Source organism: Echinops telfairi, unplaced genomic scaffold, assembly GCF_000313985.2.
Source record: "Echinops telfairi isolate 266 unplaced genomic scaffold, ASM31398v2 ScPeMD7_7467;HRSCAF=8505_0, whole genome shotgun sequence".
Lineage (NCBI taxonomy): Eukaryota > Metazoa > Chordata > Mammalia > Afrosoricida > Tenrecidae > Echinops > Echinops telfairi.
This window is the reverse complement of record NW_022111367.1, coordinates 4,506,879-4,523,292: the sequence shown is the minus strand read 5'-3', so window position 1 is coordinate 4,523,292 and position 16,414 is coordinate 4,506,879.

Genomic DNA, 16,414 nt, shown 5'->3' with positions numbered 1-16,414 from the left:
ATGATGCCTTATACCTGATCCCTTCGACACCTCGTGGTTACATAGGCTGGTGTGCTTCTTCCATGTGGGCTTTGTTGCTTCTGAGCTAGATGGCCACTTGTTTACCTTCAAGCTGTTAAGACCCCAGACGCTATATCTTTTGATAGCCAGACACCATCAGCTTTCTTCACCCCATTTACTTCTTCACCCACTTTGCCTTCAGTGATTGTGTCAGGAAGGTGAGCGTCATAGAATGTCACTTTAACAGAACAAATTAATCTTGCTTTGAGTGAGTGCTTGAGTGGAGGCCCAATGTCCATCTGCTCTCTTAATACTAAACCTATAAATATATGTACAAAGATCTATTTCCCCATCCCCATATATAAATATATTTACATATGTACATGCCTGTATTTAGACCTCTACAAATGCCCTTTGCCTCCTTGCTCCTTCCTCTATTTCCTTCTACTTTCCTTGTGTCCCGCTCAGTCTTCATTTGGGTTTCAGTAATTCCTCTTGGTTACATTACCCTTGATCACGCCCTACCATGCCTCCTACACCCTCCTCACCACTAACTTGTTGTTCCCTTGTCCCTGGGTTTGTTAACACCACTACCTTCTCCCCCGACTCCCCCTCTCCCATGTCCCGCCAGAACTGTCAGTCCCATTGTTTTCCCTCCAGATTGTTCATCCAGCCTATCTTCTTTAGACAGACCTGAAGTTTTCATAATTATATAGTGATCTTCTTTGTCTCTCATGTCACTAAATTTGATATCTATTTTGTGTGAAATTAATATTGGTAGTCCTTTTGTTTGACTGTATTTAGCTTGATTACTGTTTCCCTTCCTTTGATTTTTGCTCAGAGTTTGTCTTCTTATCCATTATGTTTTACCTGGCGAATTCATTCCATGTCCACTCACTGTTGTTATTGGTAAATATGATTTTATTGGCATCATTTTGTTATATGTTTTATTCTGGTATTATTGGTTTCAGTTTTCATGACCCTTCTTGTGCATTGTTCCTTTTGTTTGTTGATTGTCTTGTTGATTCTCTTTTTGTTTGCTTGTTTAATCTATTGCTCTTCTTGGTTTTCATCTTTTGTTTTGAAGGATTTCCTTGAAGAATTTCGTTTAGTTTTCTCCCAAATACAAAAAAAGTTGTTGTATTTTATGAATGGTTCAATATTTTCTCCATTTGCGCATTTATTGTTTATTCTGTTCCCTTTGATTTTAAAATTTTATTTATTTATTTAATCTTCCCAGTGGCATGTTGCCTATTGTTCTTTGTTTTAATTCATTTATATCTGTTTCACTTTGAAACAGTATTAACTAAATAGAAAATTCCCTCCATATTAATATTTTTTCTGACAGTTTTTAGGTTGCTGTCTGCTGTTATAGATATTCAATATATAGAATTCCTTATAGTATTTTTTTGTAAAGGTGGTCATGTTTTTATAATTCCTTTTAGTTTTTCCTTATCTGTTAATGATTTTCTCATACTCATACTTGAGGGATGATGTTGGTTGGCTTAGGATTCTTGGTTGGCAGGGTTTATTTTATTTCATAATTTTGACTATATCATTCTATTGCTTTTGTCTCTGACTAGCTTCAGTATAAAAACCTGAACTTAACTTAACTGACTGGCCTTTATATGTAATTGTTTCCTTTTGCCATCTTACTCAGCACTGTTTCCCTTTCCTTAATATTGGAAAGTTTGATTATTATGTGTCAGCCTGCTTGCATAGTTTTTTACATTTTATGATATTAGGGAAGTTCTCCCTTAATATTTCATCTAGTATTTTCTCAGTAGTTATTAATACTTCTTTCTGTTCTGGAACATTTATCAGGCATATATTGTTCATTTTGATGGTGCCCAATAATATTCTTAGGCTTTCATTCATATTTAAACATAGTTTATAACTTTATCTTCTTATATTTTATTTTCAAGAGAGTTAGCGCTGAAAGCACTGATTCTTGCTTCCATTGTTTCTATCCTGCTGATTTGTTCTTTCACAATGTTACCCAGTTCTAATATTTTGGTATTTGCCTTTGTATTTCTGTTTGAAGTTGTATTATTTTTAATTTTTCATTCATTTTGTCAGAATGGGCTTTTAAAGTATTCCAGTGGTTTGAATTATAGCTGGTATTTGTTTTTGTCTATTCATTTTCTTTTTTTTATTTTTTTTTAATTCTATTTTTCTATCTAATTTTTCCTCAGTCACTTAAAGTAAATTGAGAACATCACTGTAATATCTTAAATGGGAAGATCTGTGGTTCTCTCCTTAAGGAAACAGCTTCTCCAGGTCCATATCTACGTGTGTTGTGGGTAACTGTGCTATTTCTCCTGCTACTGCATGCATGCAGAGATTGATTGCTGCTTCCAAGACATAATGTTATTGTTTGCTCATTTGTTTTATATGTTCACCTCTGACTACAGTTATCTCCACACACGTGTTGGAGAACCAGAGTCAAGGCTGGCCAGGCCATTTAGCACCAGCTTACCCTCACCAGGAGCCAAAGGCAACAGACAGCTAATGTGGCCTCCATCAAAGTCCTGGTTTTGAGGATGGTTCCCAGACTGCCAGGAGTACCTGGCAATGATTGATCAAACCAGTACAATGGGAAAGAGAAGTGACTAATATGAATGGTCTTCATAGAAACTATCTGTGCTGAGCCTGTATATCAGTGTTAAGCCCAATAATATTTTAAAGTGAAGACAAAGAGCCTTAGAGTGCTAATATAGCCCAACAGCTTTTGTTTTGATTGTTCTCAATCAAATTCAAGACAAGATTATTGGGGGACTAATTTTTGCAATGCTGCCTGTGAGATGAGGGGCCATACAAATGGCAACCTAAAGTGTGCACAAGGGAGATATTGTAGATTTAGTTCCAGACTACTGCACTAAAGTGAGCAACCTAACACTTTTGATTTTTCAGTGCATATAGAAGTTAGGCTTACACTATGATGCAGTTAATTACAGGAAGTCTAATAATGGCATTATGATAAAGACATTTGAAATATTGTGAGAATTTTGACAACATGACACAGATCCAAAGTGAATACATTGTTTGGGGGGAAAAGCACCTATATTTTTGCTCAACACAGGCTTACCATAGACCTTTAATTTTTATTAAATAAATAAAGTTCTGAAGCACAATAAAGTGAAGCACAATAATCCCAGGTATGCCTATAATTACAAAACAGAGGTATTCCTATAATTTAAAACTGTGATAAATTATTTCAGAAGTATACCAACCAACTGGATTTCCTGGGGGATGCACATGGTCATTGCATTAGGCTGCTAATCAACGTTTGCAGGTTCTAGTCTACCTGGAGTTGGCTGACAGAAATAAATTTGTGTTAGTTTACTTCCCAAAACTAAGCTATTGAAAATTCCGTGGAGCATCATTCTACTATGACACACAGGTCTTGAATCAGAAACAACTCAAGAGCAACTAGTTATTACCCACCTTCTATGGAAGCTCATTCCTCTCCCTCCACAGAAAGCAAAACAATAAAATCACCACCTACAAGTCAATTCCAGCAAAAATAAAACTTTGAGAATTAAAGGGACCCACACTATGACATTTTCAATAGCGTTATAGCATGAGAAAGCTGGGCAACAAATAGGGAAGACTGGAGAATTGATACATTGAAATTATAGTATTGGTGAGGAATATTGAAAGTACCATGGACTTCCAGAAGAATAAACAAATCTGTCTTGGAAGAAGTACAAATTGGATGCTCCTTAAACGTGCAGATAGCAGAACTTTGTCTCATGTGCTTTGGACATGTTATCAGGAGAGACCAGTGTTTATAACAATGAGCTCAAACATAGGAATGGTTGTAAGGATGGGGTAGGATGAGGCAGTGTTACATTCCATGGTACATAGGATTGCTATCAGTCAGAATGAAGTCTATAACATTGATAAACCTGTATATTATTCAGGGCTATATCTACTTGGAGGAGTCTTGGTGACAGGGTGCATTAAGCATTGAACTGCTAACCACAAGGTTGGTGGTTTAGTGATTCAAGCCCACCAACCAAGAAAGATGAGACTATCCATTCCTGTAAATAATTCCATGGAGCAGTTTTATTCTGTCACACGGGGTCAGTATGTATCAGAATCAACTTGATGGCAGTGGCCTTTTGGTTTTATATCCAGCAGAACATGTGGAATGGATTTATTGAAACAAAGGCATAGATACTGCACTCATTTATAATTCAGTGAAAGGATGTACAGTATTCAGTTGCTGCCAGAGAGCATTGTGGCAAAGTTACCCCCAAATCAATAGACACTCCTACAAGAGTGCTAAGTGAGACCTTCTGGAAACTCAACTCAAGATCAGGAGAGAGGGATATGTATGTTTCAGGAAAGGCAATTGCATTTCTATTGGGGTTGTAAACTGGGAGGAAGAATATGATTAACAATGCTTATGTAGAGCCCCAGTGGAGAGCATGCCCTATACTATGTACCTAAATGGACACTTTTGACCTATTTTATATCCAACTCTTAGTGACCCTGGCTCAGTTTTATAGATTACTGGCACTTGTCCTTTTGTGGCACTCAGCATCCTTCATAGACAACACCAGAAAAACTTGATGTTGAAACCCCTCTAAGTGAACTGGGCTTTACTTAAAACTCACTTGTACCAGATTTAAGGAACCAACATTCTCCCTTTGATTTAAGACTAAACATTCTAGTGTGAGAAGAAGCAAATGACTCCTATCCTGAGGTCATTGAATTGGTGGTCACTGGACTTTGGTTTGGATCTATTGCAGGGGAGGGTGCCTATTGAGTGGTAGCCAGAGATTATCATACATTTACTATTTGAAAATCTTGCTTTCTTATGACTTGTATTGATCTGGTCGACATGGTTCAGCCTTTGTGAATGAGAGTCATTGAAAGTTCATAACCCCCGTTGTTTGCATAAAGTGTCTAGTTAAGAATTTAATCTGTGCAAGTCAACAATTCATGTATTACAGTCTGAAACCAGCTTATACTTGTATAATTTCCTATTCTCAACAGTATTTTAAATTCTATACCATTGGCTAAGTTAATGACATTATCAATAGAACTACCTTATGCCCCAGACTGATGTTCTCTATCATAAAATGATAATATCTCTAACGTGAACTTGAGACATGAATAAGTTATAGATATATGAATGGATTTGGTGCTCACACTTAATTCTAGCCCCAATCTAAGAACAAATAATTTTTTCAAACTATTTTATTAAGAGCTAATACCAACATCAAACTATTCCATAGTTCAATCATAGAAAGCAGTGTTATACAATTGCTACCACAATCAGTTTCCATACATTTTCTTCTTTCTTGAATTCCTTGATATCACAGTGTTTCAAAATGGAGATAAAATGACAAAGTTTTAACCATTCAAGCCAGATTTATCATTTTTAACCTACTACAGTTGTCTCTCCAATACTCTCTTTCTGATAACCAGATTATTCCCATCCTTCAATTGTGGTTAGAGGGAAATTACCAGAGGCTTTTTGCCTGTGTAGATTGTTCAAATGTATTTTGGGCTTCTACTGTCATGTATATAGCCTTTTGCACACCAGAATCTCACAATTTAAGCTCCGATACTATTCCCTTCTTCAAATTTGGATTATATAATTTCCAATCCTTGGATCATGGATGTCGATGTGCTTCTCCATGCGGGCTTATGGATGACTCACTTAGATGGCTGCTTGTAAGACCCAAGATGCTATTCTTTCTGATAGCCAACACCATCTAATTTCTTCACCACACTGTTCTATAGCACCCATTACTTTTGTGTTTCCTTCATAACAGTGAGGATAGGGGAAGGGATGTCATAAGAAATAATTGTTCTTAGAGCAGAACTCTAGGCTTAAGTGGGAACCCAAAATCCACTCCTGTATCTGGTTCATCTTAGACACACCCTTGTTACTTTATAATAGAGAATCTTATCTGTTATCACCCAGAGCTTAAGTCCTTCTATAGAGCCATTCATTAACCCATGGTACTAATTTTCAAACACGGTTGAGAAATGGAGATTGAACAAGTGTAGTCTCACTAAAAATCACAATATATGGATTATTGATGTGTACAGAGCAAATTCTTACATGAGTGAACCCTATTTACACCAAAAATTGGAATTGGTGGTCAGACAAAGCTTACTAAAATATGCACTGATAATGTCAGATCCATGTCTGCCAGAATAACACATATCTAAGTAAATGTTACTCCACCTACAACAGTTCAATATTCTTGGTATAGCTATCTTCTGCTTCTTCACATACCATGTAGTTTCAGTTTTCAGTTCTCAGGTTACAAGTGTGTTTGAGGTTGTGTCTAATTCACCTAGTGGGGTTTCCATACTGCATCATCTGGTATGGCCTTAGGAGCATGTTCTGCACCTTGAAAATCCAGGGTTCGATGTCCCAGTATTCTATGACACATGTCCTGGGTTTTCAGGGTGTGTTCAGAAACTCAGACGAATGTGGTCTATTAGGAGTATAGTACCAGGCATCCTCCCTGCTTAAGTTCTTAACAAGTATTGTTAGTCATTTTTCCTCTTTTAGAAAGTTTATCCTATCCCCTTTTCTACTAACAGACATGCACTTGCTTCTCCAAGACGTGTATGTTCCCTTTTACCACTCCTGACTTGATTTTTCCCATCAGTATGCTTTATCACTCTGTTGGAATACCTGCTAGTCCCAGATGACCTCTTCATACCTTTGCATGGCAGCCACTAACCTGTTACCCCCACCCCCCACCCCTTTCTCTAAAAAATCTGATTCCAGCTGACATAAGGACCCCACTGCCAAAGTGGCCCTCAAGATACTCTTATAGAGAGGATGGGGCACGGTTCATGGACACCAGTCAGGCTCTCTACTGAGCGGCCTGGCTGAGCTGACCAGCAGACTGGACAGGCAGAAAGGCTGAGCCTGCTCCCATCATGGTAGAACAATGAATTCTTATAATCTGGCCTTGCTCAATGCAATGCCTGCTCTCATGAAGAGACCACTGGACATGTGAAGGCTGTAGCAAAATGTGATGAAGAAATCAGATGGTGCACAGCTATCAGAAAGAATAGTATCCGGGGTCTTACAGGCTTTTCTTCAAAAAAGCAGCCATCTAAATGAGATATTAATCAAGTCCTTGTGGAAGAAGCTCACCAGGTTGTGTGATCCAAGGGTTGTAAATTTTAAAAATCCAAATCTGGAAGAGGGAATGGTATTGTGAATGCTGGGTTTGTAGAAGGCTATGGGTGACAATGGAGACCCCAAATCAATTCGAATTGCCCCCATATGGATGAAGCTCTGGTGAACCCTCTCGGACTATGGTTGAAGGATGGGAATAGATTTGCTATCAGACCGAGAGCCCTGTGAAGTCGAGAGTGGCAGATGTAATTAGTTAAAATGCAAGATATTATCATTTGATCCCTCTTTTGACCCATTTTAAAGTTGTTTCTGTTTTTAATACTTTATGTTTTCCTTTTGAATGAGGTTTTTCTATATTTTGTCTTTGTCATTGTTGTTGAGTTTTTGTTTGCTTCCTCTTTGTATTTCATATCATTTTCTGTATATGAAACCCAGGATAGGTAGATCTACAGACATGATAATTGCATTTATAATTTCTTAAGGACGTGGCAGGAGAGGATGGGATAAGGATGGGGAGCTAATGGCAATGAGCACAAGAAGAAATGTTTTGAACTTGATTGTAGTGCTGATTGCACACATCTTTTAAAATATAACTGAATGATTAATTTGGAAAACAAATTAAATTGTAAAAGTATTAAAATTAAATTAAAAATAAAATTAAGACCTTTATGAAAATTAAACACAACTTAGAAGGAGCCCTGGTGTCTGTTGGCTAAGGTGAGTGCTGAAATACTAACCCCAAGGTCAGTAATTAAAACCCACTAGCTGCTCCCTTCACAGGAACAAGATCAGGCTACCTACACGCATCAAGATTTACAAAGCCTAAGAAATCTTATATAGGATCACTCTGATTTGGAATTGACTGAAAGGTTGTGGTTTGGTTTTTGTTGTTGGTTGTGTTTTTATTGTCTAAACAAGGAAAACTTAGATGACTTTAAAATTTATAGATTTCACCACTGTTTTTCACATTTTGATAGAAAAGCTACCAAAGATGTTGAAGGATGTCCATCTGCTGTCTGACTCCAATGCATAGAAGCCATATTGTGGCTCAAAAGCAACATGGAATTAAAGAATTATGTCATATATTCATGTCTTTATATAAAGGACTTATTATGCTATAAAGAGATTGCACACTGTAAGACAGCATAGAAGTAAGGATCTGAATAGATGTCTTAGGGCATCTGGCTGATCTCTGTACTGAGGACAGCATTGTTCAGAAGAGTGAACTCGCTAGTGTTCTGCCAGCTCAAAATATTTGAAACGACTAAATCCAGGCGAAAATATCTTGTCACCCTGCAGTTGTGAAGTAAATCAAAGTGATGGGGATTAGATTACTTCTCAAAGTACCTTCTATGCCCTGGAAGTCTATGCATGCTTGAAGTCATTAAGGAAACCAATTGTTTAAAAGAATGAATGAAGACTATGAAACTCTGCCACAGCAGAATGGCCCAGTGTGAAGAGAAATCCAGGCATATCCTCAGAACGTAGAAGGAGTATCTTTAGGTGTAGGCATTATAGTACCTTTAGACATAATTATGAAGAGAGAGAAACTGAAACTATTTATGAAGTTATTGCATCTGTTGGAGGAAGAAGGAGAGCAAAGGAATCAAAAGGTCCAGGGTGAATTTCCAAGCCCCCTGTGCACTTCCTCTCAGGTAAACAGCTCTGAGAAGCTGCACGCTCAGCAATGAAGCTTTACTGTTTGAATTAGACACCTAGTCAACCCAGTATAGACATGCATATGCAGAATATCTCTCCCCAGTCTGCAGTGCAGGTAATCCACGCTCCCTATTATTTTCTATGCATGATGAGGACAAAAAAGGCAACAACGCTCATCTCCCAGGGATTCTCTAGAATTTTCTTATCTATTAACATAATCATCCTATGAAGTCGCTTAGTCCCATTTAACATTATAATAAAATTAGAATTTAGACAGCCATTAGTTTGCCTGATTTCAAAATTATGCTGCTTGGCCAACTGCATCTACATGCTTTCTAAAATATGTATTGTTGTGAAAATATATCATTGAAAACATTCATGAACAGAATGTCTACATATAAAAAACAGTTATCAACGATTCTTTCCCAAAGCACCCTGGCACTATTGATATACAGTCACTATATCAGAACGTCATTTCTCTTCATTTTCTAAAATGCTGTCTAAAATGAATTTGAAAAGAAAGTGTATCAATGAGGAATCTTTGCGTGGTATATACAGTTAATTGCATGTGTAAAAGCAGAAAGTTTAATGGTTCAAATCCATCCAGAGGTGCCTCGGAAGCAAGGCCTGGTGATATACTTTCCAAGAATCACAAGCTGGGAAGACCATGTGGACTACATTTTACCGTGAAAACATGGCTTTTCTACGAGTCAGAACCAACGTGATGACAACTGTTGGTGGAGTATCCATGTCTGTACATATAATCGGTTCATGATTATTTGCCCCTCCAGCCTGGACGCCTCCTGAACGCATGCTTATGATTGCCTGCTTTACTTTCTGATCTCTTCCAACCCTCTGGGGCCACACACTTTCCTTTTTGCCTCACTGGGAAAATATTCTCAGGCTCTTTCACATGCTCTCCTTTGTGCCATTTCTACAACTTGGAGTTCCCTGAGGTTAAATCCTGGGCCTTCTTCTGATTTCTCTCTAAATTATCTTCCTAGAAGATCTTATCTATTTCCATAGCTTTATATTGTCTCTGAAATATAAATCAAGATGACTCCCATGTTTACTTCTAGTTCAAAGATTTTTCCTAAGCTTCAGATGCATGTATCCTTGGTATATTCATTTAGATGTCTCATAAACATTTCACATTAACCTGTCTAAAAAATAAACCCCTGATCTTTCTAAGTCAATCCCTGAGCATCTTCCCACCCCCAACATTTTTTTCTCCTGGGCTTTTCTACCTATCATCCTTTCTAGTTTCTTAATCCCTCAGCCCCAATTTGAAATGGACACACACTCTTGTCCCTTTTAAGGCCTTCAGTCAAATCATTCTATTAGTTTTTGTTTGTTTTAAATAGTAGGAAAGCTATTGATATTATGCTTATAGATTTAAAGTGGATAATTTAAAAGTATCTCTTGGGTTTTTTAGTATACATAAACAACATAAACCTACCTGGAAAATGGAGTAAAAAAATATGCTGCAATTGCATATCAGAGAAGCAACTTTCGATTTGCCAGAAGATAAAACCCAGTGAGGACCAAAATGTAGACTTTCTTTGGGTACTCTCCATTTAGGGAAACCAATTGATTTGTTTTCTGATAGGGAAAAACATCAGAGCAGAGCCAACATCGCAAGATCGGTAATCAGGAGTGATTCACACTCTGCTTGGGGACTTTGCAGAGACCTGAGAGTAGAAGGGCCTACGCCAGTACACTAAGGGAAAGTACACAAGTTATTTGATGACTGCCAATGCTATCCACAAAAAAACCATTATTGTCCCCAAGCTATTCTTCACATTCAGGTCTCACAAACTCAGAATCTGCAGGAATTAGGCAGCATACTTTGTCTTTTTTATAAATGTTTACCCTCCCTGTTTCTACTGTGATCCTCAACAATCCATTGTCCACCCAGTATTCAAAATAGAAACCAAGCCAGTTGCCAAGCTATCAAGTCAATTCCAGCTCTTTTGAAGGCTTTTTTTTTTTTTTTTTTTTCAAAAATAGATCAGCAGGCCTTTCTTGGAGGCACCTCTGGGTAGACTAATTGTTTGTGTCATCCAGGGACTCCACAGCACCCAAAGTGAGTCTTTGAAAAGACTGTTCTCCCATGTCACGCACTGACTTCCCGCGACACTTGAAATAAAACTCTAAAGACCTCCCCTTGATTCTCAAGTCTAAAATAATTTGACTCTCTGCTCCGTCACCTCAACTCTGCGAGCCTTCTTGCTTTTCCTAAAGCAACATGCTCTGCTAATCCTTACTTCTGGAACATTCTTCCGCTAGACATTCTCTTCTTCAGTTCCACACTTCAGTGGAGTATAAGAAAAACACTTGTTTTCACCCTATCTACAGAATAACTCTTAAATAATTTTACTTTTAATAATAGCACTTAATAATTACTTTTAATAAGAGCACTTTACTTTTAATAATAGCACTATCTGTCCTTATGTGTCTTTCTTGTCCTTGTGACTTCTTTCAGATGTAGTGTATTGAAAGGGGGCTTTCCTTGAAACTCCAGTCCTAAATACAATAGACTTTCTCAGGTATTGGAATAAGCTATAAATTCCTATGTTTGTAATTTTTTCCAAAATAATTCCAACATTTTTTTAATATATGGTTCTATATCCTAAAAGAATGCTATTGGTTTTTAAACAATTGGGGTTTTTTCCACATGAGAAATGAAAGCAGCAAAATCAATGACCCACATTCAGTCAAGTAACAAGGCTGCTGAAAACAGTTGCTGAACCCTCATGCACACAGACTCCCAGCCTTGCTGTACTGTTTTCTCACAGTACACAAAATACATCACTGATGAATATACTGCATACACACCCAACTGGACTTGTTTCAAGGGTAATCTCTCTCCTCTCTAGGCTCATTTTCCAATCCAATAGATGAATTCCCTTTTGGGGAAAATGCATCCCACCCACCCCTTCCAAATATTTATGTCAGTGAACTCATGTATGGTCTTCAGAAGTCAGTGTCTTTAAGGTTAACTGATGAAAAAATATCTTTTATGAGATTATAAGTTAAACATAATGAACTTTGTACATCTTAATGGAATAAAAATGTAAGCATGCAAGTCCAAACTTATTTCAACACTCTGTATCACCATTAAAGACAAATGGAACTATAGAAGATGAATCCACTGACATTTTTTGAATAAAATGCACCGGCAGTTAACTAATAAGGATGATAAATTTTCCATATTTCAGATTGACATTGCACAATTCTTCTTTGGAAGCTAGAAGAATTCAAAGGAAAAAATACAAATTGCACAAATTCCAAAGGGTCTATTATGATCCAGCTGTTGCTTATGTGTTTTCTGTATGCAAGAAGGAAAATAGGCATTTGATTTAATGTAAAATAATAAAAATGTATAATATGTATTATATTTCAAAATAAAATATATATCATAACAACCACACAATTAGTTACATTTTATTGAATCCTTAAACAAAGTGAGAGCTAGAGGGTTAAGTAACTCAGTAAGTGGTTTTCACTGTATCCCAATCTGTCTTCAAAGTAGCGATTATTTGCTAAGATTCATTAAGTTTTCAATAAGTGTGAAATATTAGCTTAAGCAAGTTCTTAATCCTCAAAGCAATTCCATCAGGTAGATACTATTTGCTGTGATTGTCACTGCTTTGCAGGTGAGCACATCAAGGCTTAAAAGGAGAACTAACTTGCCACGGGTTGCACAAGTTGCACATTATGGAGTTCAGACATGAGCATAGTTCAACCAGCTCAAATTCAGGGTTTACTGCGTTTGAGACTACTATATATGTAACTTCAATGGTCAGGGCTGCTGCAAAGCATAAGCGATGGAGGCTGAGCAGGGGTGGAATGCAGGCCAAGTGAGAAATTTGCAAGCAGTCCTCACTGTCCCATGAGCTCCCTCTGGTGCACTTACCTGGAATTACCTCTGTTGATGCCCGGGGAAGTGGCTTTGCAGGAAGCTTTGAATGAGTTTTCTTTTCCCAAACACTTAAGTCAAAAAAGGATGACCAGCAAAAAAGACTGAATGTAGCAAATAGAAGACATGAGCAAATCCCTTGAGTTGGTGACTAAAAACTTAATAGCTTAAAATTAAGCTATTTTTTCCTTAATAGCTTAAAAATTATATGCCGTGGCATTATCCCTTGACTTATTATCACTTAATGCTATGAATTGGCAAAAGAACAAACAAAACTTTTTTGTTGCTTTGTTTTTACATCCTACTCAAGTAATTTGGTCATGTGATCAGGGAAGCCCAGTCACTGAAAAAGGACATCATATTTGGTAAAATAGACTCACTCATTGCCAATGAGTCAGTGTGGACTCATAGCAACCTCCTATAGATTTCTGAGCCTGTAACTGTTTACAGGAGTCGAAAGCCCAGTCTTTCTCCAGCAGGACTGCTCCTGGTTTTGAACAACCGACCATGAGAGTCACAGCCCAACGTAACCACTCCACCACCAGCGTTCCATAGTAAAATAGAAGGGCATCAAAAAAGGAGAAAGTCATTGAGAAGATGAATTGACACACAAAGGCTGCAACAATGAGCTCAAACATCACAACAACTGTGAGGGGGCTGCAAGACCTGGTGGTGTTTTGCTGTTGTTGTCCATAGGGTGGTTATGAGTCGGAATCAACAGGACTGCATCAAACAATAACAACAATTTACTCAGTCAACACTGTGAGAATGCCAGCTATCATCCTATCATATTCTATGTCATATCTCTTACGCTCAGGAGTTGTTAATGAATTATACAAAAAGTCTGCAGCAGGCTCTGTGACTTCCTGTCTTGTTGTAAGTTGTCAGAGTTGAATGGTCACTATGCTGCCCAAAGGTCTAATTAGGAGTCTTCATTAGCCAACAGCAGTAAGAATACCAAGGGTCTCTCAAACCCCAACAGCCCCCTTTGTTTCAAGAGCTCAGTTTATACATGGAAAAACCACGTTCTGGTTGACTAAGTGGTAGATCTGGGTTTTCCACACAACCATGCAAATGAACTACAGAAGCAAAAACAAGCATTAGTTTGGAAGAACTGAGGAGGTACATTCCAGGAATGGTTGAGCTTAGGAAGGACATTCTGCACATTCTGACCACAAAGTACATTCTGGAACAGAGGTGATGGTTGGGTCAGGAGGACTTTTAAAAAACCTTAAAATGGCGTTCCTTATGTCATCAGCTTTAACATTCCCCACTGGTTATATGGACTAATCAAATCAATGATGCAATTTGGGCATCACTGAGATTCCTGGCTGGGGTTAAGCAAAGCCAGCAGCTAGGACTTGACTCAGGATTAATTTAACAGCTGGTAAGTGGAGGATAATAAGTCTGATCGTGCGGGAGGGTTGTTAGTCTCAGGTAACAGGGGTTGGTGTCAGCTCTGCGGGCTCTGAGAGTGCAACCTCTATGCGTGGTGAAGGGTCTACAGGAGGTTATTGGGACTAACACCCTGGACACTGGGCCGACAAGGAGGGGCGTGGGGAGGGGCCTGCACCTCTTGGATATTGATGAAATTTCTATGGTCTAGACCAGAAATGTGCAGGCTCATTCCCACATTTGGCCCATCTCCCAAACATGCCAGCGCCCCCAGGGGTTATAAACGGTAATGTCAATCGAGTTTCAGGAGCCTACTGCACATTTTGGAAGAGGGTGTATTCTGACTGGGTTTGTCCTCCCCGCTGTTGACAAAAGTCCCTTTTGTGAGGGCCCATTGGTACTTACGGAGCTGGTGTTGCAGGGGTTAATTCTACTTTCCTCTGTAGGGGCCGATATACACAAAGGATGCCACCTTAAGAAACATAAGAGAGCCTTATTTTTCAGGGATCATTGGCAGAAGGATGACTTTTCCATTCTGCTTCAGCCAGGTTGGCCTTCAGATGTGCATGGTGAATCCATGCAGCAAGGCTGTCCACCTTGTGAGGATGATGGTTAAGGGCCTTTCCCAACGTGGCAAAAGTCCAGTAGATGTGAGGCATTTCACTAGGACGCAGTCCCTGGGTTGGAATGGGCGTACAGGCAGGCCGTTGGCTAGTGGCCGGGGCACTGTTTCCCTTGAGGGTTTGTGGAGTTGGTGCTGGACAGTCTGGAAAGTCTGCAGCGATGTTTATTTTAGTAAATTCTACCTCCTGATATTCTCTTGGCATATTTCCTCTGGCTCGCACCCCTGGAAGGACAGAGTGGGCAACTTGCATTGACTTGTGCACAAGCAGGGCATCTTGAGTGACACTAGAAGCTATTCGATCTAAATGAAGAACAGAATACCTGTTTCAGAGCAAGTCAACCAATTTTGATTGCCCCAAATGGATGGCACGGTGTAACTCAGCCACAAGAGTGCGGCCTAGAGCTCCTGGTATTAAAGCGTATTTGTCAAGTGCATCCAGCCACATCTAGTCTTTATGGGCCTTCAGTTGCTCTACCGGAGCCACCTCTTCTACAGTATAGGTTGGTGTGTTAGTTCAGGTTGATTAGAGAAACAAATCCAGAGACACTCATATGAGCTTTAATAAAAGAGCAATTGTATATTGAGAAGACATCCCAGCCCAGTCCAGATCAAGTTTATAAATCCAATATTAGCCCATATGTCTGATACTTTTCCATAAATTCCTCTTTAGACTCATGCAGCACATGCAATAATGCCAAATTCAGGAAGATCACAGACCGGTGGGTGAACAGTCTTGGGGATACAATGGCAGTGGAAGCATCTCCAGAGCTCTGGCTGCCATTGGTCTGACTCCATGTGGCTGGTCAACAGAAATGTGTAGCAGAGATAGAGTGCATCATCCTCCAGGCAGGAAGAGAGGAAGTTCCAAGAATCTTCATGAGAAGGCCATGCCCACAAGGAGGCATCAAGCTGCGGCCTGATTGGCAGGCTATACTCTACTCCTTTACTCTTAATATCCTCAAGTTGACATGAGATTATGTAACTACCATAGTTGGTGTTGTAGGGAGGAGAGGGTGCTGGCAGGGCCACCAAAATAGGAAGCAGTGCCACAGGTTTCAATGCCACTGCTGTAGTCTACTGTTCTGTGTCCCCCGGCTTCCACAGAAACCCTTTTTTGTTGTCCTTTACCATGGACCAGGCCAGTTTTTTTGGTAACCATGTGGCTTCTAAAAGGGCCAAAATTTCAAGTTTGCTTGTTTGGTTGGTTTCTAGATCATTTTATTGGGGGCTCATACAACCCTTATCACAATCCATCCATCCATCCATTGTATGTCAAGCACATTTGTACATTTGTTGCCCTCATCATTCTCAAAACATTTGCTTTCTACTTAAGCCCTTGGTATCAACTCCTCCATCCCCTGCCATTCCCGCTCCCCGCTCCCTCATGAACCTTTGATCATTTATAAATTATTATTATTTTTTCATGTCTTACACTGTCCGATGTCTCCCTTCACCCACTTCAGGACCAGTGGTGAGAGTGGAGATACCAGAGGGTGAAAGGAAGGTGGAGTAGAAAGGGGGAACCAATTATAAGGATCAATATATAAGGTAAGGACCAGGTAATATGGAAGGGACCAGATCAAATGCAGGGATGCACATGGGGAGGAGGTGGGGAAAGGAAACAAAAAAAAAATGATGAAAATAAGGAAGAAATGGGTAGCGGGGGCACAGGGCGCTAACCCACCCA